The following is a 27,115-nucleotide window of genomic DNA, read 5'->3' on the forward strand; positions in this document are numbered from 1 at the left end:
GACACACTTCTTTCCACTTCCTGTGGTCCTCTTGCAGCTTGCTTTGCAGCTTGATCAGCTAGATGGTTGCCCTTTGCTTCATCTGAGTCCAACTTCCCATGTGCTTTTATCTTCAAAACAGCCACTTCTTCTGGAAGTAGGAGGGCATCCATCAGCTCCTTGACTGCAAAACTGTGCTTGACTGGTGTACCGGCAGTAGTAAGAAATCCTCTTGTTTTCCAAATTACTCCGAAGTCATGAGCCACACCCAGTGCATATCTTGAGTCTGTGTAGATATTGGCGCGCTTTCCTTCAGAAATCTTGCATGCTGAAGTTAGAGCTTGTAACTCAGCTTCTTGTGCAGACTTTGTTGATGGTAGTGATGATGACTCAATAATTTCATCTGTTGTGGTGACGGCATATCCTGTATGATATTTTCCTTCTTCATCAGCATATCTGGAGCCGTCCACAAACAGGGTGATGTCAGGGTCTGTTAGTGGATCCTCATGCACGGTTGGTAGGTGTGTGGTTTCCACTTTCATCTGTTCAAAGCAGTCATGGGGGGTTTCTGGATCATAGTCATGCTGTATGACCAGGTCTTCAAATTCTTCTTCCAGAAAGTAACGTGGCCATGCTCTTATATGTTCACGTTCAGTTGATGGATACTTGGCTACGCCTCTTTCTTGAAGCTGTGAAGTATCCATGGTGGCCCATAATTTCGCCATAGGCCCAAGATCACCCCATGACTTAGTCTTTGACTTGGTTACAGGGACATGTGGAATGGCTGTGTCCCAATGGTGGTACAGATGTTCAAGTTCATGTGGCAGTTGGACTAAGTCCATGCTGTTACCTTCAGTATCATAGTAGAAGTCCTGTAAGGTGAATGTTATCTCAACCAACTGGAAAAGTTCATCTTCATAGCGAGGGTCAGGGCTGATGGTTGGCTTGTACCACATGGTGCAAAAAGCATATTCAGGCCCGTCACAGGGAGACAAGTTGGGTAGCAGTTTCGCCAGGGTGTGTGTAAGGAGTAGGACATATCCTTCATCCATGATGAATCCATAATAGGTACCCCCCTCAGGGAGTGGCAGAAGAGTGGACGGGTTCAAAACCTGGCATCTTTGGAGGGTGACGTTGTCAGGTAGGAGAAGACGACATTGGAGTCGAAGGTGTCTGGCAGCTGTGACATGTTTGATTTGGACTTGGTTAACGATTGCAGAAATATCATGAGGTGCCAAGACAGTAAGAGGGTGACCAAGAACCAGGTCTCCAGTACAGTCAATAAGTTCCTGAGCTGCAAAGACAGCACGAAGGCAGGAAGGGGTGCCTCTGGTCACGATATCCAGTTGACAGGAGAAGAATCCAACAGGCCTCTGACGTCCGCCAGGACCATGTGGTTGAGTGAGGACGCCTGTAGCATGGCCTTGTCTTTCAGACACAAACAATTTGAAGGGTTTGTCATAATTTGGTAGGCCAAGAGCAGGGGCAGAGGCAATTGCTCGCTGAAGAGTATAGAAGTTGTCAAGTGCCTCTGGTGACAGGCAGAAGGGGTCTGATTTGAGAGCGTCATACAAGGGTTGCATGAGCAGAGAGGCCTCAGGAATCCAGGCTCTGCAGTATGAGATGAGGCCTAGGAAAGCATGTAGGGACTTTGTGCTCTTTGGAGGTGGAATGGCCAACACTGCTCTGACACGGTCACGTGTGAGGTGTCTGGTGCCATGTGACAGGCAGTGGCCTAGGAAGATCACAGTAGGCTGACAGAATTGAAGTTTGATGAGCAAGATCTGCAAGATAACAGAGGAGATCCAGAGAGCATTTTTCTATTGTGGGAACATCATCTCCACAAAGGAGCAAGTCATCTACATATTGGAGCAGGACAACCTCTGGATGGTCAGACTGCCAGGGGTCAAGGATAATACTCATTGCTTTTGCAAACTGGCTTGGGGAATTCTGTGCCCCTTGGGGCATAACAGTCCATGTATATTGTTGTTTTTCATGTGTGAAGGCAAACAGGTATTGACAGCTTGGTTCCAGCGGAACACTGAAGAATGCATTGGCCAGGTCAATCACTGTGAAGTACCTGGCAGAGGGTGGAACGCCAGAGAGGAGTGTGTGCGGATTTGGCACAATTGGGGTGTCCAGGACTGTTGCCTCATTTACTGCTCTGAGGTCCTGGACCATTCGGTATTTCTCTGGTTCACCCTTGGGTGTCTTCTTTTTCACAGGAAATAAAGGGGTATTACATGGAGATTCACATTTAACAAGAGCCCCTTTCTCCAGCAGTGCTTGGACTTGCTTGGTAATGGCTGCCGCTTGGGCAGGTTTCAATGGATATTGGGACTTTATTGGTAGCTTTGCCCCTGGAATGAGTTTGACCATTACCCGGTGGGACTTTCAGATGGCCTATGTCCTCTGGGCCTGAGGACCACAAAGTCTTAGGGACACTGTTAATCAGAGATGCAGGAACATTTTCTCTCATGCCTTCTGCATAACCCTGTGGTGTCTCTAGGTGAAGCATCAGAGGTAAGGAGCACAAGGCTGAGGTATCTGAATCAGAGAGGGCTGAAGATAATTCCACTTGGCCATCAGGTGTGAAAGTGATTGATGCTTGTAGGCGGGAAAGTACATCAGCACCTAACAGGTTAATGGGACATGTGGATGACACCACAAAACGGGCAAGCAGACTAGGGCAGCTGCCAACCCGCAAAGGAGTAGTTAATGGACTTTGTCTTGGAAGACCATCCACTCCCACACAGGAGACATCAATATTGGACAGAAAGGAAGAATCAGGCAGGTCTTGTTCTCGCAGAACACTTCGGGCTGCACCTGTATCAACAAGGAATGTAGTGGGGTGGCCTTCAATGGGTAAAGTAACAGTGGCTAGTGGCCCCCCTTGTTCCCCTGTAGAAACTGCCATAACAGGGGTTAATGATACAGGCTTGCCAATATCCTAGTCTTCTTGGGCTGAATCAGGTGAAGGAGGTGCTGGGGCCTTAGTGGTAGATTTGGGCATGTTAGATCTTTGGGGTTTAAGGGGTGCAGGACAGTCACTCCTCCGGCTGGGGCTGCCGGTGTACTAAGGGTTGGTGGAAGTAAATCATTCGGAAGGACCGGCATAAGAGGTGCTGTGGTACTGGGGGACGCCATATTGGAGGCGTGGAAGGAAGTGACGTTTGGGTTCAATGAGGAAGTGGCGGCCATGTTGGATGTGGGCAGGAGGTGTGGTCATGGTAAGGGCAGAAGGGCCAACCTCCTTTTGTACTAGGAGCCATTTTCTTTTAGGGTGTTTCAACATTACACTATATCATAGCTAATAAAATAAATCAGAGAAGCAACATTCTGTTCTGCAAAAATGAAGTACTAAATTATGAACAGACTCTCTAGAAACATGTACTTTAAGATAGCATGATGCAAAATAAACTCACGGAATTCAACCAATTTACCTACAGCCATTAATCACTTCACATACTAACTTAACAACTTTGCATATTCCCTCTATCCACATTACATAGTATTGCAACAAATCACACTTGCCTTTACATTTAACTCGTCCAAATAATTCTCTATTCTTGCATCAGATTCACTCCTTAACCATTCTATCAACTTCTATTAAAATAACAAAATACACAATTAGAATATTTTCTAGCAAAAATTCCATTGCTAACTCTTATCAGTAGCTTCTGAATAACTCTACGGAACACAAAACTTCCACATTCTCCCCCCTAAATCTCCATACGGAGACCAGAAAGCAAGAGAGGGAGGGGGAGAGAGAGGGAGGGGGGGAGAGAGGGAGGGGGAGAGGGAGGGAGAGAGACTGCAGGCATGAGATTTAACCATGTCACTGCCGTATAGTAACAAGACAGAACTGGGTGGAAGGGGCTGGAGGGAGATGGACGGGGTGAAGGGTTGGATGAGGATGATGGGAGTTGCGGGACTGATGGTGGGGAAAATATGGATCCATCAGCATTCAGGACTGGGTAAACGGGGGCAGTGGCAGAGAGGGGACTAGGAGCGGGAGCTATAGTCAGTTGCTTTTCCCTCGGGGTCACCTCGTGTGCGCCATAACTAAGCGCTGGCTGGGAGAGCTTCCCTGAAACAAAGTTTTTGTAATACACAAACAGTTTTACACCTTTATGATCAACCTCTTGCTGGATAGCCTTCACTACTCGGTACCAGGCTACCGCTGTACGCCACCGCTGTATGGATCAAATCATGGTCTAACAGCTTGCTTTTCTTTTCTGTCAGTAACTTACGCCCGCTCTCTGGCTGCAACCTACCGCACGGAGGTACGGCAATTCCACACACTTTAGCAATCTTATCTACCTTTTTAACCATCTCCTCTCCTTCTCTATCTTCAACCAGAACATATGCTAACCACCCCTTACTGGGTTTTCCTAATTTCTGTCCCATACCCTCTATATAAGGCGTCCCAGACACAGAGAGAGAGAGAGAGAGAGAGAGAGAGAGAGATAGAAGGGAATGTCTACAATGCTCGACTGCTATGCAAGAATAAATTCCAACGTACGTCTTCCCAAAACGTAGACTAGTCACTGATTCCGCCTACCCAAGGTAGCCGCGGATTGGAGCGTGGCAAGAAGTGTGTGACCAATCACTTCTCTCATCAGATAAAGAGAAATAGGAGGGGAAAGTGTAAATAGTACAGAGAGTAAGATAAAAGTAAACACAGGAATCTGTGTGACAGACAATTAAGACAACATTTCAAGTAAAATACAGTGCATGCATCACAGTTCAAATAGGTTCAACGGTTCAAACAGGGTTAACAAAAATCCCTTTCCCTTACACGTGTGGCAAAGCCACCTACCTCAATCCCGTAGTACACCTGCAGACCCACCCGCAAGTACCACTACCACGTGGTGATGGAAACAGCAATACCAGCCTGAATCCACCTGCCACAAAAGTTAAACTGGAACACCCAGCGTCAGCGCTCGAGGCTGCAGTGTTCCACCTCTCTGCACACAGCAAGCAGAGTAAAGTGATGTCCAATGAGGCTAGCAGTCAAAGTGACACTTATGGGAAACCCCCAGGAGGCAGTGAGTCTACACCCCTCCACAGATTCCCCCCCTCTTTTTCCTTACTGCCGTAGCTACTCGGCACCTAAAAGAGGAAAACAGGCAAACAGAAGATCCCCAGGAAAACTTCCACAGATCCACCCCCCTTTTTCCTTACTACCACAGCCACGTGGTACCTAAAAGGGGTAAAACAGGTACTAAGATAAGGACAAATCAATAAGAGCACACCCAGGTAACAGTCAGTATGTGCAGGTAAAAGTAAATATCAACAAGTAAGGTGTGGGGTCTCTGGGCAAGATATTACCTGACTTTGATGACCTCTTGGCAGCCACTCACAGACTCTGGGGCAGGTCAATCACAGGGGCTGGAACATACCGGACAGGAGCTGCAGACTCAACCGTGTATTCAGAGGTGATCAATCTCCTTCCTTCCCCCAGGATTCATCCACCCCACGTCTTTCTCGGACGGCTGCCCTAGCAGGGCATAACCCAGGCCCCACGTTGGGCGCCAGCTGATAAAGGAATGTTTTAGGCAAACCAATAAGTTTGAATGACTATCTGTTCCTGACCAAATTAGAGATGTTTAAATTGCGTATACGCAGAAGTAAATTCACACTGACACACGGAGTTCAGGTTAAAAGCACTTCAGGAAATTTATTGGCATCTGGTTAAAAAGTGGGCTTGCAGGCCCTTTTAAAGGTAAAATTACATCATTGTATAAATCAAGATATGAGCAAGAAAACATTGTCAATTGGCTCAAGTGCAAAGTGGTTAGTCAAATGCCCTCCCTGTTGGGTGTTACATCTTATGTCATAGCTGACATCATGACGAGCTCCTACAGGTTTCGGCTCCATTTTGCTAAACACGAGGGAGCTTACTCGATGGGAGGGGGGCTTTGGCAGCTATCCATAATGAGTAGCTGGTACGTTAGTCGTTCAAGGTTAGTATCCTCAGTATCCTCAAGGCCTTTTTAGCAATTATACATTCTATTAAGACTATCTGCTACAGTGTTTCATTTAATCAGAAGATTCTAGCATTTTCTGCTGACATGCTGTTTCCATGAACAAAGAAATCTTGTAAAGCTTAAACTATGAGGCCTGAGAACTGAATAGGAGAATATAGTATTAAAGGGGCCCAGTAAGGATTATAGTTTATAAAGGGCCTAATAATGGTTATAGGTTTATAAGGGGTCTAATAATTCTACAACAATAGAGAGTAATATAGGAATAGCGTGATACAGAATGGAAAATGTCAGGTAAAGTGTGCCGGAACCGACGATGCTGGTAGGCCTGTAAAATAAAGAGGGCCCACCCAAGGATAAAAAGAGAAGAAAAGGAGGTTATGATTGAGTAGTGGGAGTGGTGGGAGGCATATGCAAATCACTAGAACAAGAATGGTGTGGAGCAAGGTAAGGAGTCCCTTTAAGTAGGGAAATCATGCCTCTCCCACAATTACAGGCAAAAGCCTTAATACTTGTGTTAGGGGCAAAAAAGCTGTATAGAGTGATAGAGAGTAATATATGAACAGCATAATACAGAATGGAAAAAGTCAGTATCGGACTCTCAGTGACTTTTAATGTATAAGATAGAATGGGAGTGACAGGTGAGGCCCTCTCTATTACACCATGTGAGGTGACTAACTATGAGTTGGGCAGATGGGCTTAATACCTCCGAGTATGAGGATGGGTGTTGACCTCGCAGGACCACTAACCTAAGGCGTAGAGGCATGTGAAATTATTAACTATTGGACTCCTGGTGCCCGGTCAGCCAGTAACGAAGCTAACTAAGGGGAGAAGGGTATGGTGCATATAAGGACGTGTAAATTGACTTACCATAGAAAAGTAAGTCAGTCATGCAGTTTAACATAAGAAATGGATAGAAGCACATCAATAGGGGTTACTAAAATAGTTGTATTAAACGTGGTATGTGACGCAAAATTATAGAAATCCTGTATACCTATAGGATAAGTAGCTCAGTTAGTTGCAACCATAAGTAGGAGGTTGCAGTAAATAGTAGATACCTAGCACATAAAGATGCAATGATGTAATGTACATGTGTGAATTGTAAGGCCCGGCTCATGGACTGACTTTAAATAGTCTTTAACATACCTACCCAACTTGCGTAGGGGTTGCCCTAAATCCTCAGCATCCTGTAACCTGTAAATAAACATAGTATGAGAAATGTAGGCCCCAAACAAATTAGGGGAAATTAGGGGGCCTACACTAAAAGAGTGTTTAGAGGTGTATAATAGTAACTGTATGCTGAATTACCATAGTATTAATTAAACCAAACATAGAGTATCACCAGATATATAAACATACCTGAAGTTGGGTTACCTATCCGTAGTATTATGATAACCAGGGCTATTTATTTAGTAAAATTACATGTTGTAATTCATGCAGTGATTAACCTTATATTCTAAATGACCGCTAGAGGTCAATATTCTGTTTCCAGACTAGTTTTGGGTAAATTGCAAAAACCGTGCGGTTAAATTATCAGAATTTCGCACCAAATGCTCTATCCGGCCATACAAATCTTTTCATGAAAAGTTCTATCCGGCCATAGGGCTTTTCGTGCTGACTAACGAAAGGGGGATCGTACATTGAAAGATACCAATTATTGCGAACTCATGCGAACAGTCATTCGTATGAATGGCTGTAACAGGAATTGAATTGAAAAAGCGTATGAACAGATTAAAAACAACCATTTGGGAGTCTGAAACCGAAATGGACATTTACATTAAATAGTAACCTTGGGAAACAGACTGAAATTAAACCGTTCGGTAGTTAAACATGAAATGATAGAAGCATGAAAATACCCAAAAGGAATATGCGACCTGCATAAGTAATTGAGCTAGACCTGACCCATGATGACGCCATGGGACAGCGACAATGGCGTGACGGTTAGGTCAGTATCTCACGGTTTTGGCGCGTTCCTAGATCTGTCCTTGGAACTGCCAGCTTGGAGGGTGGAAAAGTGGATGTTTGTAAGCCGAGTGCCGCGGACCAGTGGAAGACAGCAGGAATAGGTAAACCACGTGGTGAAATAGGTAAGTTGCAAGATAGCGACCTGAATGTGACCCAGAAGTAGTCACATGCAAATCGCTAGAACAAGAACGAAATGGAGCAAGGTAAGGAGCCCCTTTAAATTGGGAAATCATGCACCTCCCACAATAATAGGCAAAAGCCTTAACCCCTTAAGGCCCCATAGAACGCCGTAACGGCTTTGAGCCCTGGAGCGCCCGAGTTACTTACCTTCCCGGCGCTCCGCTTCGGGAGGACTGCCTCACAGCCCAGGCAGCCCTCCCACGGCAAATCAGGCCCCTGGGGGCCATGTGATCGCTCTCAAAGAGCGATCACATGGCCCCCTATAGCTGGCTGTGGATTTAATGTCACACAGTCCCCCAGACAGGCTGGTGGGATCTGTAAAAAAAAAATAAAGAAACAGGTAATAAAATAAAATAAATATATTTATATATATATAATATATGTATACATATTATATATATGTAACGTCATACAAAGTGTATTTTGATATTGATATAAGTACATATATCAGTATTAAAATACACTTAGAATGACGTTACATATATATAATATATATTATATATATAATAGATATATACACATATATTATATATATAAATACGTATAATTACAATAATAAATAAATAAAATAATACAATTAATAAATAAATATTGAAACAAAATTTAATATAAATTATATATTCATATGTAATTTAATTCTAACTGTATTTTGTATATATATATATATATATATATTGGTAACAAATACACTTAGAATGACATTCTATATATATCTATTTATATATAAAATGCAAATAACCGCAAATATATATATATAGATAAATACATATAATTACATAAAAGATTACATTAGTATACACGTAGAATTTAAATACCTATAAATGCATATATATTAAAATTCTATGTGTATATTTAAGTAATCTTTTAACATAATTAGGTGATTTGCTTAATTAAAATTTGATTCACATGCCTGACAACACAGGGAGAAAGTGCCGAGAATTTAATTCGCAGGCCCTATATTTGACCCTGTAACTCTCCAAGACACCATAAAACCTGTACATGAGTGGTAGTGTTTTACTCGGGAGACTGAATCTCAAATATTAGTGTTTCAAACTGGTAAATTGTATTACAACGATGATATTTTAAGTAATAGGGAAGTTTTTTGCATTTTTTTACAAACAAACGGCACTTTTATGGACTATATTATTGTTGTAATATGTTTTACTGTTATAAAAAACTAATATTTATGTTTAGTGAAGTCTCCCGAGAATAACAGTACCCCCATGTACAGGTTTCATGGTGTTTTGGAAAGTTAGAGTCACATATAAGGCTTGCATTTCATTATTTTGACATTGAAATTTGCCAGATTGGTTATGATGCCTTTGAGAGCGTATGGTAGCCCAGGAATGAGAATTACCCTCATGATGGCATACCATTTGCAAAAGTAGACAACCCAAGGTATTGCAAGTGGGGTATGTCCAGTCTTTCTTAGTAGCCACTTAGTCACAAACACTGGCCAAATATTTCACACACAAAACAAATATGAACGCTAACTTTGGTCAGTGTTTGTGACTAAGTGGCTACTAAAAAGACTAAACATACCCCACATTCAATACCTTTGGTTGTCTACTTTTTCAAATGGTATACCATTATGGGGGTAATTCTCATTCCTGGGCTACCACACTGTCTCAAAGGTAACATTACTAATCTGGCAAATTTCAATTTGAAAATGGAACATTCTATATTTGACCCTGTAACTTTCCAAAACACCATAAAACCTGTTAATGGGGGGTACTAGAGTACTTGTGAGACATCGCTGATTACAAATATGTGCATTTTTTGCAGTAAAACCTAACAGTATTATAACATTCACAGTTAAAATGTCAGACGGAAATACAAATTTTAAAAAAAAAATCTTATTTTCTCACATTTTTTTTATTTTATTCATAATAAATTATGTTCCATATATGAATAGTTAATGATACATTAAAGCCCTGTTTCTCCTGAACAAAATGATATATAAGTGTGGATGCATATAATATGAAAGAGGGGAACTACGAGTGAACAGACATATAGCGCAAATTCCAGTTTTTTTTTACGTTTTGTTTTGATCAGAACGTGCACTATTGACTACGTCCTGAAGGGGATAATACACACATATATAATACACACACACATATATATATATATATATATATATATATATACACTGCTCAAAAAAATAAAGGGAACACAAAAATAACACATCCTAGATCTGAATGAATTAAATATTCTTCTGAAATACTTTGTTCTTTACATAGTTGAATGTGCTGACAACAAAATCACACAAAAATAAAAAAAACAGAAATCTAAATTTAGGTCTGGTTTTGGAGTCACACTCAAAATTAAAGTGGAAAAACACACTACAGGCTGATCCAACTTTGATGTAATGTCCTTAAAACAAGTCAAAATGAGGCTCAGTAGTGTGTGTGGCCTGCACGTGCCTGTATGACCTCCCTACAATGCATGTGCATGCTCCTGATGAGGTGGCAGATGGTCTCCTGAGAGATCTCCTCCCAGACCTGGACTAAAGCATCTGCCAACTCCTGGACAGTCTGTGGTGCAACGTGACGTTGGTGGATGGAGCGAGACATGATGTCCCAGATGTGCTCAATTGGATTCATGTCTGGGGAACGGGTGGGCCAGTCCATAGCATCAATGCCTTCGTCTGCTGACTGCTGACACACTCCAGCCACATGAGGTCTAGCATTGTCTTGCATTAGGAGGAACCCAGGGCCAACCGCACCAGCATATGGTCTCACAAGGGGTCTGAGGTACCTAATGGCAGCCAGGCTACCTCTGGCGATCACATGGAGGGCTGTGCAGCCCCCCAAAGAAATGCCACCCCACACCATTACTGACCCACTGCCAAACCGCTCATGCTGAAGGATGTTGCAGGCAGCAGAACGTTCTCCATGGCGTCTCCAGACTCTTTCACGTCTGTCACATGTGCTCAGTGTGAACCTGCAGTCATCTGTGAAGAGCATAGGGCGCCAGTGGCAAATTTGCCAATCTTGGTGGACAGTCTGTGGTGCAACGTGACATTGGTGGATGGAGCAAGACATGATGTCCCGGATGTGCTTGATTGGATTCAGATCTGGGGAACGCGCGGGCCAGTCCATAGCATCAATGCTTTCATCTTGCAGGAACTGCTGACACACTCCAGCCACATGAGGTCTAGCATTGTCTTGCATTAGGAGGAACCCAGGGCCAACCGCACCAGCATATGGTCTCACAAGGGGTCTGAGGATCTCATCTCGGTACCTAATGGCAGTCAGGCCCCCCAAATAAATGCCACCCCACACCATTACTGACCCACTGCCAAACCGGTCATACTGGAGGATGTTGCCGGGAGCAGAACGTTCTCCACGGCGTCTCCAGACTCTGTCACATCTGTCACATGTCCTCAGGGTGAACCTGCTTTCATCTGTGAAGAGCACAGGGCGCCAGTGGCGAATTTGCCAATCTTGGTGTTCTCTGGCAAATGCCAAACATCCTGCACGGTGTTGGGCTGTAAGCACAACCCCCACCTGTGGCCGTCGGGCCCTCATACCACCCTCATGGAGTCTGTTTCTGACCGTTTGAGCAGACACATGGACATTTGTGGTCTGTTGGAGGTCATTTTGCAGGGCTCTGGCAGTGCTTCTCCTGTTCCTCCTTGCACAAAGGCGGAGGTAGCGGTCCTGCTGCTGGGTTGTTGCCCTCTTACGGCCTGTTCCACGTCTCCTGATGTACTGACCTGTCTCCTGGTAGCACCTCCATGCTCTGGGCACTACGCTGACAGACACAGCAAACCTTCTTGCCACAGCTCGCATTTATGTGCCATCCTGTATGAGCTGCACTACCTGAGCCACTTGTGGGGGTTGTAGACTCTCACCACTAGAGTGAAAGCACCGCCAGCATGCAAAAGTGACCAAAACAACAGCCAGGAAGCATAGGAACTGAGAAGCGGTCTGTGGTCACCACCTCCTTTATTGGGGGTGTCTTGCTAATTGCCTATAATTTCCACCTTTTGTCTATCCCATTTTCACAACAGCATGTGAAATTGATTGTCACTCAGTGATGCTACCTAAGTGGACAGTTTGATTTCACAGAAGTGTGATTGACTTGGAGTTACATTGTGTTGTTTAAGTGTTCCCTTTATTTTTTGGAGCAGTGTATATAAAGATAGCACACTCAGAACTTTTCAATAAAACTTAGCTTTTAATGCCTTACATAAAAAAAATTACATTTCAGCTTTATATCCTCAAGCTTTCATCAAGACAGACATGAACGAGCAAAACCCCCACCATATATACTTACATATAATACATTCACTTACCCCAACCTGGAATACAGCCGTCACCAAGAATGCCCGGACAGAGGCTGCCACGGGATGTGCTGATGTCAGCACACGACATCTCGCTCTAAAGATGCGGCATGAGGATGTTGTTGTGGTAACCCCTCACAAAACACAAACAGGCACCAAGCAGTGATTAGCAATGTTTTAAAGCATGTATAATAAATGGACTAATAAAACAATGAATGGCAGTGAGAAAAAGCATTTTACACAGTTACCGGACGGAGTGAAAAAATATATAAGGGCATACCCCAACTATATATAAGACTGGGTATTTCCAACTCTAATAGCCCAAAAGTATAGACAAATGTTAAAAAATAGATAGAACAGCACTTCACTATGATCCTAGTTAAAACCTTAAGTGATAGGGAGCTTATCATATGTTGCTACTGCCAATTAGTCATAAAGATAGGGAATCAACAAACCTATCGAGTACCCTGATTACTATAACGAAGAAAATAAGGTAACATAATCTGGGGTGTCTGTCTCCCTCCAAGTCAACGGTGCTACCATCAGCTCCACCATGCAGGCTCGCTGCCAAGGTGTTCTCTTTGACTCCGACCTCTCCTTCACGCCTCATGTTCTGTCTATCACCAAATCCTGCCGCTTCCATCTCAAAAGCATTGCGCGCATCTGACCCTACTTAACGCCAGATGCCTCTAAGGTGCTGGTGCTTTCAATTGTCCTTTTTCGCCTTGACAACTGCAATCTGCTTCTCAGTGGTCTTACCTGCTCCCAACTTGCGCCGTTACAGTCCATAATGAATGCGGTGGATAGGCTCATCTTCCTGTCCGCCCGCACCTCCCACGCCTCACCCTTCTGTCAGTCCCTACATTGGCTTCCTGTAAGATATAGGGCTCAATTTAAAATTCTTGTTCTTGCTTTCAAATCTCTACATAATGCTGCTCCCACCTATCTATCCTCCCTAATACAATCTGCTGAAGACGTATGTCTATCTTCTGTCCATACTCCCACCTCTGATACTCGCCGTCAAGACTTCTCGAGGGCTGCACCGTTCCTGTGGAACTCACTTCCCTTCTCCGTTAGATGCTCACCCAGTCTCTTCAAAAAATAATTAAAAACCCACTTCTTCATAAAAGCGTATCAATTAAACTGTTAATAGCTCCCAACTGATTCCTCTCTTGCAACTATCATTAGTCTAATGCTATCCTTATAATTTGTGTCACTTTACCCCACTCCCTCTAGCATGTAAGCTCATTGAGCAGGGCCCTCAACCCCTCTGTTCCTGTGAGTCCAACTTGTCTGGTTACAACTACATGTTTGTTCGTCCATCCACTGTAAAGCACTGCTGAATTTATTAGCACTATATAAATAAGATAATAATAATAATAATAATAATAATAATAATAATAATAATAATTAATAATATAATGCACACAGTGTGATGGTAGAGTCCATTCACTACTACCCCCTCCCTGACTGTAGAAAAAAACATGACCCATTGAAACTTACTGTACTGAAAGCTAAATTTACAGGTAATATATATTAAATTTGGGTATTAAGGTAATCACTAGGCTAAATAAATGAAAAATTAAGATTACGTACATTTACACAATTCATTTTTAGATATTCCTTTAACCCCTTAAGGACCAAACGTCTGGAATAAAAGGGAATCATGACATGTCACACACGTCATGTGTCCATAAGGGGTTAAGGGAAACAACAGTCTCAAAAATATAGTTTTTTCAGGTCTGTAGGTTCTCTTCAGTCCATTCACCATTGGTATTCAAAAAATAAAGTTTAAAAGTGATTACTCACTTTTCTTATTGCTAGCACCAGAACTCCTCTACTGTTGCCATAGAAAAGCAATGTATTGTGAAATAGACATGCGCAGCCAAACACCATGCGCCTCTAATCAAATGCATTGTTGTGCAGCATTTAAAGGGATACTGTAGGCACCCAGACTACTTCAGCTCATTGAAGTGGTATGGGTGCAAACTCCCATCGCCCTTAACCCTGCAGTGGTAATAATTGCAGTTTTTATAAACTGCAATAATTACCTGCTAGGGTTAAGTCCTCCTCTAGTGGCTGTCTACCAGACAGCCATTAGAGGTACTTCCGGAAATGAAACTTACTTTTGGTCCATTATCTGACACTGGACATCCTCACGCTCTGCATGAGGACCTCCAGCATCAGATTTTTACCATAGGAAAGCATTGAATAAAGCTTTCCTATGGGGAGATCCTAATGCGAGTGCGATTATTGCCTTGCATGCGCATTTGGTCTCCCTCGCCGGCGGACATCGGCGGGGAGGAGCATGGGTGGAGCTGAGAGACATCGGTGCTGGACCCAGGTAAGTGACTGAAGGGGTTAATGAAAGAGGGGAAATCTATAGTGCCAGGAAAACAAGTTTGTTTTCCTGACACTATAGTTTCCATTTAATTCCAGGACAGAGTTACATATGGTTCTGGAAGAGGAAACAACTTTAGTGGCATTCAAGAAGACAGCCGCTCAAGGTTTATTTAACCCTGCAATGTAAACATTGGAGTTTCTACAAAGCTGAAACTTTGGCCAACACTATTAAATAACATCTAAATTAAATAAAGGGCAATAGATACAATTTATTAAATTGTTTGGTCTACTTCAGTGCACTAACACAGTGTGACATTGCTCTGTTCATTTCTACTGTCACAATGCTGGGAACAAATTGATTAATTGGCTTTTTTGATCTTCAAGAGGTCAGGCTTGAAAGTTGCTTTGATAATTAAGAATCAGAAACTCTTTGTGGATTGTCATGCTTAATGGATTAACATTTTATTCATTTTAATATTTGAGAGGAAAATCATAGGAAAGGTTATTTTGAGTCGATGTGAACAGTTTTGTGCAATATATTTAACTTTTAATAATATCAACACAATTGAATGCATGAAATGATTATCAACTTTTCTAGCTTGATCCATAGAGTCAAATCATTTCAGGTAAGAAGTACAGATCCCCTCATTTATAAAGACTCATGGAATTACTAAAAAAAATCTTCAGTACTTCATTGTGCACACATCATAATAGTGATTTATATAGTTTGAAAAATAAGGGCAATTGTAGAGTGTTAATAAACAAACAAATGTATTCGGCCCATCTAGTCTGCCCAATTTTCTAAATACACTGCTCAAAAAAAATAAAGGGAACACTTAAACAACACAATGTAACTCCAAGTCAATCACACTGTGTCTGTCAGTGTAGTGTCCAGAGCATGGAGGCGCTACCAGGAGACAGGCCAGTACATCAGGAGATGTGGAGGAGGCCGTAAGAGGGCAACAACCCAGCAGCAGGACCGCTACCTCCACCTTTGTGCAAGGAGGAACAGGAGGAGCACTGCCAGAGCTCTGCAAAATAACCTCCAGCAGGCCACAAATGTCCATGTGTCTGCTCAAACAGTCAGAAACAAACTCCATGAGGGTGGTATGAAGGCCCGACGTCCACAGGTGGGGGTTGTGCTCACAGCCCAACACTGTGCAGGATGTTTGGCATTTGCCAGAGAACACCAAAATTGGCAAATTCGCCACTGGCGCCCTGTGCTCTTCACAGATGAAAGCAGGTTCACCCTGAGCACATGTGACAGACGTGACAGAGTCTGGAGACTCCGTGGAGAATGTTCTGCTCCCGGCAACATCCTCCAGTATGACCGGTTTGGCAGTGGGTCAGTAATGGTGTGGGGTGGCATTTATTTGGGGGGCCTGACTGCCATTAGGTACCGAGATGAGATCCTCAGACCCATTGTGAGACCATATGCTGGTGCGGTTGGCCCTGGGTTCCTCCTAATGCAAGACAATGCTAGACCTCATGTGGCTGGAGTGTGTCAGCAGTTCCTGCAAGACGAAGGCATTGATGCTATGGACTGGCCCGCCCGTTCCCCAGATCTGAATCCAATTGAGCACATCTGGGACATCATGTCTCACTCCATCCACCAATGTCACGTTGCACCACAGACTGTCCAGGAGTTGGCAGATGCTTTAGTCCAGGTCTGGGAGGAGATCCCTCAGGAGACCATCTGCCACCTCATCAGGAGCATGCACATGCATTGTAGGGAGGTCATACAGGCACGTGGAGGCCACACACACTACTGAGCCTCATTTTGACTTGTTTTAAGGACATTACATCAAAGTTGGATCAGCTTGTAGTGTGTTTTTACACTTTAATTTTGAGTGTGACTCCAAATCCAGACCTCCATGGGTTGAAAAATGTGATTTCCATTTTTTTTATTTTTGTGTGAATTTGTTGTCAGCACATTCAACTATGTAAAGAACAAAGTATTTCAGAAGAATATTTAATTCATTCAGATCTAGGATGTGTTATTTTTGTGTTCCCTTTATTTTTTTGAGCAGTGTACTTTCATTAAGGCCAGGGACTAATGAAAGTATTTAGAAAATTGGACAGACTAAATGGGCCGAATGGTTCTTATCTGCCTTCACATTCTATGTTTCTAAATCTTTATTAACAAATTACTGGGTTGATTTTTCTGTTCCAAATATTGGTCAAAAGTAGAAGATGAGGAGTCACAAATGGAATGTGCCTACCAGTTCTAGTGGTTTCTATGATACAGTGAGGGAAAAAAGTATTTGATCACCTGCTGATTTTGAATGTTTGCCCACTGACAAATAAATGATCAGTCTATAATTTTAATGGTAGGTGTATTTTAACAGTGAGAGAAAGAATGATAAAAAAAAACAAATCCAGAAAAATGCATGTCAAAAAAAGTTATACATTGATTTGCTTGTCAATGAGTGAAATAAGTATTTGACCCCTTCGACTTAGTACTTGGTGGCAAAACCCTTGTTGGCAATCACAGAGGTCAGACATTTCTTGTAGTTGGCCACCAGATTTGCACACATCTCAGGAGCAATTTTGTCCCACTCCTCTTTGCAGATCCTCTCCAAGTCATTAAGGTTTTGAGGCTGACGTTTGGCAACTCACACCTTCAGCTCCCTCCACAGATTTTCTATGGGATTAAGTTCTGGAAAATGGCTAGGCCACTAATGTGCTTCTTCTTGAGCCACTTCTTTGTTGCCTTGGCTGTGTGTTTTGGGTCATTGTCATGCTGGAATACCCAGGCACGACCCATTTTCAATGCCCTGGCTGAGGGAAGGAGGGTTTCACCCAAGATATGATGGTACATAGCCCCGTCCATTGTCCCTTTGATGCCGGACAGTTGTCCTGTCCCCTTAGCAGAAAAACAACCCCAAAGCATAATGTTTCCACCTCCATGTTTGACGGTGGGGATGGTGTTGTTGGTGTCATAGGCAGCATTCCTCCTCCTCCAAACACAACAAGTTGAGTTGATGCCAAAGAGCTCGATTTTGGTCTCATCTGACCACGACACTTTCAACCAATTCTCCTCTGAATCATTCAGATGTTCATTGGCAAACTTTACACAGGCCTGTACAAGTGCTTTCTTGAGCAGTGGGACCGTGCGGACGCTGCAGGATTTCAGTCCTTCATGACTTATTGTATCTGTGTGTGTGTTAGGGTATGAATCTATGTGTCTGTGTATCTGCATCTGTGTCAGAGTATGTATCTGTATGTCAGGGTGTGTATCTATGTGTCAAGGTATGTATCCTCCAGTGTGTTAGTGTATGTATCTATGTGTCTGTGTATCTGCATGTGTGTCAGGGTATGTATCTGTGTGTCAGTGTGTGTATCTCTGTGTGTCTGCATGTGTTTCAGGGTATGTGTTGGTGTGTCTGTATGTGTGTCAATGTGTCTGTGTGTCATTGTGTGTATCTGTGTGTCCATGTATGTGTATATGTATGTGTCTGTGTATCTGTATGTTTGTCAGTGTGTGTGTGTATTTGTATCTGCATGTGTCTGTGTATCTGCATGTGTGTCTGAGTATCTGCATTGTGTCAGAGTGTGCATCTGTGTGTCGGCGTGTTCGTGTGTCAGGGTATGTATATGTATGTGTGTCAGGGTATGTGTCCGTATGTGTGTTAGGGTATGTGTCTGTATTCGTGTCCGTGTATGTATCTATGTGTCTGTGTATCAGCATGTATGTCAGAGTATGCATCTGTGTGTCAGGGTGCGTCCTTAAGTATGTCAGGGTATACATCTGTGTGTCAGGGTATGTATCTGTGTGTCAGGGTGTGTGTCTGTGTATCTGTATGTGTGTATCTGTGTGTCTGTGTATAAGCATGTGTGTCAGTGATTTATTTAGATTTATCTGCCTGTGTGTCACTGTATGTGTGTGTCATTGTCCGTATCCATATGTCTGTGTGGGTATCTTTCTCTGTATATGTGTCAGTGTATGCATCTGGTTGTCATTGTGTGTGTCAGTGTCTGTATCTGTATCTGTGTATATGCATGTGTGTCAGTGTATGTATATTTGTGTCAGGGTATGTATCTGTGTGTGTCAATGAGTCTGTGTGTCATTGTATGTTGATATGTGTCTGTGTATCTGCATGTTTGTCAGTATATGTGTCTGTGTGTGTATCTCTGTGTCAGTGTGTGTATCTGTGTGTCAGTGTGTCTGTATGTGTGTCAGGTTATGCGTATGAATGCATGTCAGTGTATGTGTCTGTATGTGTGTCAGTGTATGTATCTGTATGTGTGTCAGGGTATTTATCTGTGTGTCAAGGTATGTATCCTTAAGTGTGTCAGTGTATGTATATATGTGTGTGTATCTGCATGTGTGTCAGTGTATGTATCTGTATGTGTTTCTGTGTGTCAGGTTATGTAACAGTATATCTGTATCTGCATTTGTGTCAGTGTCTATATCTGTATCAGTGTCTGTATCTGCCTGTGTGTCACTGTATCTATCAGTGTCCGTATCTGTATTTCAGTGTGGGTATCTCTGTCTGTATGTGTGTCAGTGTATGCATGTGTATGTCATTGTGTGTGTCAGTGTCTGTATCTGTGTATCTGCATGTTTGTCAGTGTATGTATCTTTGTGTCAGGGTATGTGCCTGTGTCAGGGTATGTGTCGGTGTCAGGGTGTGTGTCTGTGTACCTGTATGTGTGTGTCTGTGTACATGCATGTGTGTCTGTGTATCTGTATCTACATGTGTGTCAGTGTTTGTTTCTGTGTGTCTGCATGTGTGAAGCAGGTAGAGTCTGGGGCAGAGGAGAAGCACTGAGTTTCTGTGGCAGAGGAGGAATATGGAGGTTCTGGGGCAGCACGGAGGGTCTGGGGCGAAGGAGAAGCAGGGAGAGCATGATGCGGAGGAGAAGCGGGGAGAGCATGGGGCAGAGGAGAAGCAGGGGAGCCTGGGGAAGAGGAGAATTATAGGGAGCCTAGGGCAGATAAAAAGGGGAGTTTGGACAGAGAATACATTATATATTTGAAATAAATGCAACTATATTAATTACAACATTTTGCTAATGTGAGGAGCATAATTTATTGAAATGGGCTGCCATGGGGTACTCAAGTAAAAAAAAAAAGGTTGGGTCTCTAGATCTTCAACTAGATCATCAATGATATACCTTATGTCACAAGAGGCACATCCATGATGTCCAGGTCTACTGACAGTAATTCAGTCAGCTTGGTTTGCCTACATGCTGAGCTAACACATGTAATTTAACAGCCTATGAATCAGGAACCCACATACATGCAGATTACTTATATAGTTAAAACTCATTTATAAATATAAGAGTCAATGAAGTGTTCAACAATTGTCCTAAGCACTCTCATTCTGTTCAAACTGTACTTTAGAAATATCCTATCAAGAAAACAAAAGAATAATCCAGACAAGAAGGACAGAGGCCATTTATTGGAACTGTCCTACTAGATTTGGGGTGGTTGGTAGGCATGGGATACAAGAAGAACAAGTGTGTGAATTACAGGCGCTTATTTGTTTAGTGATTTTTTAAAAGTAGCAGCTTGAACACTTTGTGGATGCTCCAAAAATCACCCACCAATTTAGAAAACAAAACAGAACACACAGAGAGGATAGAAAGTGAGAGAATCGTCTCCACTCCGTGAGATAGTAGTGCAGCGCTAATTAAGGATAAAATATACTCACCCTATTGGTATTGATTGGGTGGTTCAACTAAGTTGGACATGTATGGAGAAAACAAAATAAAAACTATATAGTGCAGAGTTGTTTAGACCACAAAATGGAGTTATCTGTAAAATATCAAACTCACATGGTAACGAGCCTTTTCAGGGATAGGCTCTAAACTTTTCAGCTGGTATGTTTTAGGGTAACATACACCCCCCTTTTGGATCTCCTCAAAGGTCGTGCTTCCAATATATATTGTGGAGAAGGGAAACATAAAAGGGGTACACACTATAAGTGAGATCTGTAGATGTAAGACACAATATTGGAAATTACAGAATTTGCTCACCTGGCTCAGAGCCTTCCAAACTGGCTCTGAGTTTAAAAGTTTGCATCAAATATAGGGTGACAGCTCCCTCTGGAACCTCTAAATGGAACCTCACTGCTTCCTCTCCTCTGCTATGGGGAATAACTGTATAAAGAGAGCTAAAGTTTGCACCCAGTTATGCGAATCTTTTTATGGCTCTATGGGAGCATGTTTTTATCTTAGATAACGCAGACTGGTGTGCAAACCTCGTTTCCTATCGTCATTATATAGACGACATTTTCTTTGTTTGGGATGGCCCAGAAGAGACCCTTCAGCTGTTTCTGGCATATTTAAATTTCAATAATTGGGGGATTAATTTAGTAGCAGATTATAGTAGAGATAGTGTGAATTTTTTGGACTTGACAATCTATATTGAGGAAAACATCATAAAAACTAAAACCCACTTCAAGTTGGTAGATGTAAATGACTATATAGATTTACAAAGTTGCCATTTCTCGCCGTGGCTTTTAAATATTCCAAAGTCACAGTTCCTTCGAATACGAAGGAACTGTACTGATACAACAATATATAATGCCCAAGCGAAAAAACTGAAAAGCCGCTTTATAGAAAAGGGGTACAACAATAATATCTTGCAAAACACAATTGAAGAAATAAAATCCCAAGATAGACTACCACTTTTGGAGTACAAGAACAAAAGCGTTAATGCAAGTCAAAGTATTCCCTTTTTATGTAATTTCAATTCGAAAAGTAGACAGGTGGAGCGAATTATTACAAAATTATGGCCAATGTTGAGGGCTGACCCCATATTATATAACCTATTACCAGAACAGCCAAAAGTTATTTATAGGGGAGCCCCTAGCTTAGCATCAAAGCTAGTTAAAAATCATATAAAAAATGACAACCAATCTAAAACCTTTCTGCATAAAGACGTTTTTTTTGGATGTGGGCTATGTATAGCATGTAGGCGGACAGGTAGTACTAAGAGACATGTGACTACCTTTATACATCCACAGGGTAGAAAGGAATACACTATTAGAAATATGATTACATGCTATACTAAACAAGTCATATATGTACTGAAGTGCACATGTAACTTATATTATGTAGGGAGAACAAAACGATTGTTGTATATAAGGATAAACGAACACGTTCGTAATATCAATCAGCAGTGGCCAAGGCCAGTAAGGTATTGTCATGCATGAAAAAGGGCATTCATTCTCGGGACGAGAATATCATTTTGCCTCTCTATAAATCACTGGTAAGAGCACATATTGAATATGCTGTGCAATTTTGGTCACCTGTTCTAAAGAAGGACATCATGGCACTAGAAAAAGTGCAGAGGCGGGCTACAAAATTAATAAAAGGAATGGAACATATCAGCTATGAAGAAAGGTTAACAAATTTAAACCTATTTAGTTTAGAAAAACGTCGCCTGAGAGGGGATATGATAACATTATACAAATATATTCGGGGCCAATACAAACCATTGTGTGGAAATCTATTCACAAACCGGACTTTACATAGGACACGAGGCCATGCGTTTAGACTGGAAGAAAGAAGATTTCGTCTAAGGCAAAGGAAAGGTTTTTTTACTGTAAGAACAATCAGGATGTGGAATTCTCTGCCTGAAGAAGTGGTTTTATCAGAGTCCATACAGATGTTCAAACAGCTACTAGATGCATACTTGCAAAGACAGAATATTCAAGGATATAATCTTTCAATGTAGGGTAATAACTGCTTGATTTAAGGATAAATCTGACTGCCATTCTGGGGTCAAGAAGGAATTTTTTGTCCTAGCTTGTTGCAAAATTGTGCTTCAAACTGGGTTTTTTTTTTTGTTTTTTGCCTTTTGGATCAACAGCAAAAAACAGGTGTGAGGAAGGCTGAACTTGATGGACGCAAGTCTCTTTTCAGCTATCTAACTATGTAACTATGTAACTATGATTTATGCAACATAGTGTTTCGTCTCATTTTAAAGAGCACCACGGTTGCGATCCACAACATCTGACTTTCCTTGCTATCCAAAAGGTCTGTCCAAATTGGAGGGGGGATGACATAATCAAGAAATTGGGACAAGCGGAGATGCGGTGGTTGCCATTTCATCTCCCTTTGGGAAGCTAACATCATCTCATGTTGGGAAGAAAGTATAGTGCTAATGCATGACTTTGTTCATGCTGGACTTACAATAAGTTTCAGGGAATTTAGGCCTTCAGCAATGCTCAGCAAATAAGCAGCCCACTTGTGGGAAGACACTTTGTCCTTTACACTACGTTTTGTCATGGACATGTCCATCCACAGTCACACCCTTGCCAACGCCCTCCTGATATGTCTTGAATCTTATGTAACAGGTTTTAAACTGGAATTTTATCTCGGTGTAGAACCCAGAGAATGGATGGTACTAAAATAAGGACATTTTATGGTATGACGTGTATTTATGCTTTGTTATTTCACATCCACTTGGTTATTGTACATGGTAGAAAAGCTTGGAGTCCCCATTTAAAGAGTTATTTAATAACAATCATTGGTAAGGAAAGTAAAAAAGCAAATATTTGGGGTATGAAACTTTCTTTCAGCAGATATCAGATAAATATATGGCTCTATTGGGAGTTTTTTGAGGTCCTCTAAAATGTAGAAAAACAATTTGTACTAAGGTAAAAATAAGATAAAAATAGCAAGAAGTTGGGTCCTTGCTGCACTTCTTCTGCTTATTCTGCTTTAATGATGGTGATTGGCTGAGAGGCTGAAAATATTGACTGATGCTTTTAAGATTTCATTGAGAGTTACAGTATACCACCACCCAAGCAGACATATGGAAGACTGTTCCGTAAAACAGAACTGGATGCAATCATTCTGACTACATAGATCAGCATTAGAGGCTCATAACTGACAAAGCTCAAGGCTAATGTTATGATGTTATGTTATGTTTGGAGACTTGTACTAGAACTTTAAATGTAAGTACCTTTTCTTATTTTGGATAAGAGTTTTTGATATTGATGCAATTCATGATCTCTGTTGTATATGAGTTTTACAGGGGAATACGCTATACTGCATAAGAGATACTTGTGTTAAGGAGAGATGAGGTCCCCTAGGAAGAAACTGAAGGTTGTGTAACCCCCATTATTTTTTGTTACCCCCCCCTCTTCTTTCTGTACCCTGCACAAAAGGGATCCTACAGTAGTCGCTTAGAACACGACTCGAACACGACCAAATAGAGACTAACGCAGATACATAGGTAAACCATGCCTACAAAGAAAGATACAGAAATAGACACACAAGACAACAACCGGCCAAACCCACAACTGCCTGTTCCGCAGAGACCCTACAAAAAAAAACACTATTAGAAGAAGAGACACGCTCAGACACAAATGTGATCACTAGGTTGGGAACCAAATGGCCACAGTGAACTCACTATACTGAGCTGCTACATGCCTATTGTCCCGCTTACTGCTGTATGCAATGTATACCATAATGTAAATTGTACTGGATATATACGCTGAGCTGATGGTTGATAATATCACATGCATTTTATTCCCCACCAGCCTTTTTCCTTTCTGTACCCCAAAAAAACTATAAAAACTGTCACAAAAAAATGGGTCAGATCAATCATGGTGTGTCCCTTTAATCAATTATGACAGCGAGGCCAAAAGGAAGATCCCCAGCTGTTATACAACTATAATTCTCATGCTTTGAACATTTATACTAGCTGGAGATCTACCTTTTGTTTAAGGAAATTTAAGTTTTACTCTCATAAATTAGAACTGAGTGCCTTTAAATAGCTATCCTCATTGTGGCCCATTAGTTAGTGTGTTTGCACATGGTATGTACGGCATTGTCAAAAAGTAAAATTGCTTATACATGGACCGCTTTATCTCTGCGCATGAACATCTTTGTAATTTGAACTTAGTGAACTCTGCATTTAGATCATCAATTGATCCCATGTGAAATCTGCCCGGAATCTAATTATGCACCATAAGAAGAAACTGATTTACATTTGCATGTATTAATTATGGCAATTAGAATGGAAATTAGTTGTGCCTCAACAGACCAATTGTTTTTAATCATATGCTCACTTTATTATTGTAATTATTAGTATAGCTATTTTTATATGGCACCCATAGGAGATAGTTTATAAAAAATATCTTCCTGCATGTTTCAGCATTAGCGGATGATACTAAACTGGTGTTTTCAATATTACATGAGGCTGCATAGATGATAGGATGCTAAGTAGTCTAAGGCTGTGATGGCAAACTTATAGCATAGATGCCACCACTGGCCCTCGTAGGTCACTGCGGTGATACTGCATGTCTGTTTAGACTGGAGGATAGCAACCGAATAAGTGAACAGAGTCTAAGTGTTGTCTGCTAAATATTTACATGTTCCATGACATCCTAATCACCAGGCAATCTGTCATAGCTATTACTGATATCAGCATAAATCAAGCAATTGACAAGAACATAAGTAGGCAGTAGTCAATTCCACTTGAAAGAAGATCTTATGGCACAGTTAAGCAATCAATATTGTTCCGGAGGATTTAGAGCAGAGGTTCTGATATGGAAAACAAAACTAAGATGGCATGAAAAAGGGGACTAATGTGGTGGTGTTGAAGATGATTGAGGCTGAAATAGGGAAATGAAGTAAGATGAGTAACTTTCCCAATAAACCGAAAGGTTTCTGGTATATGTAAGGTTTCCTTGATTTGTTTACTTTCTATATCCAAATATCATCCGCCACTAGGGATACTCTTTGGTTTCAAGAGCAGCCAATTATTATCATGACCATGACCATTCTTGTAAGTGCAGATTATCATTCCTAACATTTTCCCCCCACGAGCAGTGAACCCTCTTATCCCTGTGGATCCAAGTATACTATTAGGGACCGTTAGGGACTATTAGCACTGTATTTAGTCATATGACCATACCTTCATACTTTGCTGTTTTTTCTCCTGTCAAAATTGGAAATAGTTTTTTTCTATTTCTGTTTTCTTTTTTTTTTAAATTTACAGTTCAGGGCAGACACTTTACCTTTCTAGACTTTGCCCTGGGAGCACCCTAGCATTTTGCAATTTGCAATAGTCCCTCATGGCTCAATTAAAATGGCTCAATGTTAGAGGGTTAAATGTGCATGAGAAACACAATATCCTTTTTAAGGATTTGGCCAAGGTCCGTGCCCAGGTTTGTTTTTCATATAGAAAACCCATTTCAGTGAGTGTGTAGCCCCTACCATGAGATCAAAGTATGTCTAACAATCCCTCTGCAGGGTGTAAAGTGTTACATATGAGTTGCCTCTAAAGCTCCGTCAATAAAAACAAATTATCTAATTTGCCATATGTCTATATTCTATGTCTATATTCCCTCTTAGATAGTGGGTTCTTTGGATATGCTAATGACCATTAGCATTCAAGAGAATCATTGTGTTTCAGTGTCATAGCCAAAAGAAACATTAATAATAACCCGCCAATGAATAATCCTGCCTCCTTTTGTGCATACTTAGAAGGGGAAAACAAATCCTTCCAATAGGGTGTAAATATGAGTATCTCCGCATAAGTTGTTTGAAAGGAATTGTGAAGTCCACTATATTAGGTCATTGAAAAATTGTTACAAAGTCATAGATGCAATTTTTATTTTTGTGGCAAGCACAAAAGAGGAAATAAAACAAAAGTTTAGATTTGGATTGAAGTTTGTCTGAAACCAAGGGGGTGGTCACCTATTTTTTCCATAGGTATAACTTTCCTCCACCTTTTACAATCTAACTGTGAGTAATTAGGACTTCTGTTACCTTCTCCTTTTTTCTTTTTGATCAGTTGATTGGTGTAAAGAATTTGTTTGTCATAATAAATATTCCTGTATTAAGTTCTGCCCTTGTCTGGTAAAGAATTACGTTACCTCAAGAGACTAATTAATTAGTGTTTTGAAATTGCATAGGTATTGTGCTAAATTGTACTTGGTGGGTTTTTATTTTAATTTACCTGGGGGAGCAAGGTACCCCATTTATAAATTGTCTTGGTGGTGGCAGCATTAAAAATAGCAATATTTATATTATTATTATTATATGTTGGTGGCGTTAAGGGGGATTTTTATCATTATTTTCAGTCTAGTGCAGACAAATAGTGAACTTTATCCCTTTCACCACCAGAACCAAGTCACGCACACACTTGGAGTAGGGTGCGTTTGTGACAATGTACTTCTAACTTTTGTTAATGTGTATGCCCAAAATGACCACCAGGTCCCTTTTATTAAAAAAAATCTGTTTAAGCAGTAGGGTTTTGGCAGTGGGGTGTTGGTTTGTGGAGGCAATTGGAAATTTTGTTGGATTTAGCACTGGACAGCACTGCCGGGGTTAGGGACTCTCACCTGCGTCAGCTTTTGCAGGATGCTTTACACTCTCACTAGCTTATGGACGGTTGGCA

This window comes from Pelobates fuscus, chromosome 4 (genome assembly GCF_036172605.1).
Source record: "Pelobates fuscus isolate aPelFus1 chromosome 4, aPelFus1.pri, whole genome shotgun sequence".
Lineage (NCBI taxonomy): Eukaryota > Metazoa > Chordata > Amphibia > Anura > Pelobatidae > Pelobates > Pelobates fuscus.